The sequence below is a fragment of the Morone saxatilis genome, unplaced genomic scaffold (genome assembly GCF_004916995.1).
Source record: "Morone saxatilis isolate NCDOM2014 unplaced genomic scaffold, NCSU_SB_2.0 Contig4, whole genome shotgun sequence".
Classification (NCBI taxonomy): Eukaryota; Metazoa; Chordata; class Actinopteri; family Moronidae; genus Morone; species Morone saxatilis.
Window position 1 is genome coordinate 18356042 of NW_023339984.1, and position 3728 is coordinate 18359769.

The following is a 3728-nucleotide window of genomic DNA, read 5'->3' on the forward strand; positions in this document are numbered from 1 at the left end:
TGCTTGTTCCAGATTCAGTGTTTATGTAAAACTTCAGTTTGTTCCCATATGAAAAGGTGCTTTAGTATATCTAGAAAGAAAGAAAAACATGCTTTTTTTCAATAAATATGAAATCTGGGCCGCGACTTTGTCCCAGTTTATAATTTTGGCCCACTGTGTATGTGAGTTTGACTCCCCTGGTCTAATAGTCCATCCAGTGGATGTTTGATAGTCTAAGATGGGTTCTTAATGCTCTAAAAAGGCCCAAGATCATCTTCAGATGGTCCAAGTTGATGTTGTGACAGCCTGAGATGGTTTGTCAATGGTCTAAGATGGACTACGCTGGTCTTTTGAAAGCCCTCCTCTGGTCTAATAGTCCAATCAATAGATGTTTTGATATTCTAAAATGGTCTTTTGATCATTTTAGTTAATCACAAAGGGACTACAATGGTCTTGTAATGGTCTAATCTGGTCTTTAAATGATCCAAGATGATGTGGACCTAGAGAGAGTTTCTTAATGGTTCACTGTTGCAATCAAAGCTTCTTCTTTGAAGAGTCCAACACTCCCAAACTACCAAAGTAAAGTAAAATATGATTTTTTTTTGGTACAAATCAGTGGAGGTCAGCACAGCATCTTACCTATGATTCTCTTGTTATATCCACTCTTTGCTATTTGCTTTTGACTTGGGATCAGTTCTGAACCAGTCTGGAACCAGTCTGGGATCAGTCTGTTAGTTCGCTCTGTATTTGTTACTAAACGTTTCTCACCAGACGTTACCAACATGTCATAATGTGATAGTAAAGTTCTGTCTGTCCTCCATCAGAGCCGTCAACCTCCTCCCCAACCGGGTCATCGGCTGCATCGGGCAGCACGTCGGCGAACCCGTCGAGGAGCTCGCCAAGTCCTGGGACTCCCGCTTCCTGGCCAGCAGCGCCCACGACCAGCTCATCAAGTTCTGGGACATTTCCAGTTTACCCAACACGACCGTCAACGAATACCGCAAGAGGAAGAAGAAAGACGGCCGAATGAAGTCCCTCACCAAGAAAGCCCACGGAGACAACGACTTCTTCTCAGGACTAGTAGAGGAAACAGAGAAGAAGGAGGAAGAAGAGGAGGAGGAGGAGGAGGAGGACAGTGACAGTGGCAGTGATTAAAAAGCAGCTAGTTTCATGTTTGAAATGTGTCGTTGCCGTCGGACATTTTAGTCCCTTATAAGTGACGTTTGTATAATCCAAAGTGATGTGTGGGGTCGTCAGCAGGAACCGAACTGATCTCCACAATGACTCCGTGTTGAACCACCACTGAATGTCGGGATGAGGTTTATATTAAATATATTAAATATGTGGTTGGATGAGCAGCGAGTACTTTCTTTCGTTCACACCGACTGTTGAACACTAAAATAATGTGACGGAAGGACGTACATAATTCAAAAGTTTGCAGTTTGGGGCTGTTTTTATTTAAATTCTTCTTGTGTTTAGAAACATAAATGAACTTTTGTTTTTTGTTTTTTGGAAGAACTTTTCAAAATAGTTTTGGTATCTGTACCGAAACTCCGGTATTGTGTTGGAATAAAAGACAAAGATAAATGTATTTGTATTCAATTAAATTCACCAACATTAAAGCATTTTTTTAAAGATGCACAACTACTGAATTTATTCAACTCGGCATTGTTCAAATGGTTGCAATCTGAAACTTGACCATTAATGGTGCGTTTCATTGGGTTGACCATGTTCTAGTACAACAAGTGGGGAAACTAAGTGCTACTAGTGCAATACTAGTTAATAACAACGTGTTACGCTGTATTTTGCTCATACAAACATGTTCTCATGAGACACAGAAGGCTGAAGTGGTAACAAACAGTATAATTAATACACTTGGGGCAGCCGTCTTGGATTTTGAAGTCGAGTTTGCTTCGTTGCTATAAATAAGTTATATACTGAATATGTAAGTGTGATGTCTGATGCATTGTTCATTTTTATGTTCTCTTTCTCTTTGTTATGTGTATTTGTTTATTGTTGTTGATATAAGTGGGTCATAATGATTATTTTTCATTGTATCGACCACTGACACTGTATATGTGTATATGTGTGTATATATATATATATATACATACATATAAATAAACCACTGACAGTAAATATATATATTTATATATATTATATATATATATTTATATTATATTATATTATATATAATATATTATACGGTCACCAGGTTCCCCGGGCATCCGGCTGCTTCAGTGGGCCTGAAATCGGAGAGCAGAGACGAGCAGGAGCTCCGACGTTTTGACCTTCTACGCATAAATCACTGTTAAATACCAGAAGAATATTTGTTTTTGTTGTGAAAATGTGACATTTAGCAACAGTTTAAAGGGAGTGAAAATCAGCTAATGGATGAGTTAACCCATAAAAAAGCCCTGACTTAATGAAACATCTTTATATAGAATTTTACATAAATACGTCAGACGTTTGCGAACAATAAGCTTTGAGCGCCATTTTATGGTTTAGGTTTGCAGTATATTAACATCACCGCCAACAGGGTGAGCGAACAATACGCCTCAGACTGGGTGATTTAGATGCTTTAGTTGACACCTGGACGCGAAACGAATCACCAAGTTCAAAACCACAAAAGGTACGCACAAATGATCATTCGGGAAGGCGTGCCTGAAAGGCGTCGAGGATTTGAGTGGAGCGGATCATGGAAGACCATAAAGAGGAAGAAGGACTTTCGCAGGACAGGTGTGAGGATGCGTGGCAAAAGTATACTGTGCTTTTTTTCGGTGTAAAGATTCAAGGCAGACGGTGAGTGCTTCAACGAGTAAATGGCCGTAACACCCAGATCGAGGAGTGTGAGCGAGAGCGCGTGCGCTGATCGAGTTTATAGCGAGGCGTTAAGGGAGCGTTAAGTGATATAAAGCCTGGCATGAAGGTCTGAGTTAAGCCTTTATTCGATCCTGCCCCAGGAGCCTGGAACACTTATCCTCTTAAGCAACATGAGTGAAGGCAGTTGAGAAAGCAGGTTCGGTTTACTGGTCAGTGTCTGCAGCTCTAACCCTCCTTTAAACCCGTGTTTACCGTTGTTGTTGGTGTTGCGTTTCGTTGGTTGAGCGTCTTTGGCTTTACAAACACTCCCCTTAGCCCTCTGAAGCTAACCTCCGCGTAGCCTCCGCTGTGATATCCGGCCAGAGAAGTCTGCAGTGCGAGAGCTGTAGCCGCGGCTGCTACTAACGGTCGCCAACGGTCGGCCGAACGGGTCGGCCCAACGCGGCTGCCGACGTCACCGACTACGGAGCGGCCTGAATGCGTAAGCGTCTTCCCCGGCTTCAGCGCGAGCCCCTGCTGGTTTACTAAGATACGCCCTGCGCCGCCAGTTTGCCATGGGGCGCAAACTCGGTTCACGTACGGTTCGCCGTGTTTTCGCCGCCTGCTGTTAGGACTGCTACCACTTGCGTCCAGCTGGGCGGGGGGTGCGACGAGGGTAAATACCGGGTTTTCTGCTACGTAAAAATATTACTTAATATTTAGGCAATGATTTTATGAGATATAAAGAACTTTCTGGTTTTTATGTTAATGCAGGCTTTTTTTTTCTCTTGGTGAACTAATATACAATACAGACTTAAAGGACAGTGTTGGTCTTTATGGGCTGCGCCTTCCGTTTGAATCTGGGAAGGGTTGTACAAATATATAATACTTTATTTAAATTATTTATTGATATTATATATATATATTATTGGATATTATATCATAAG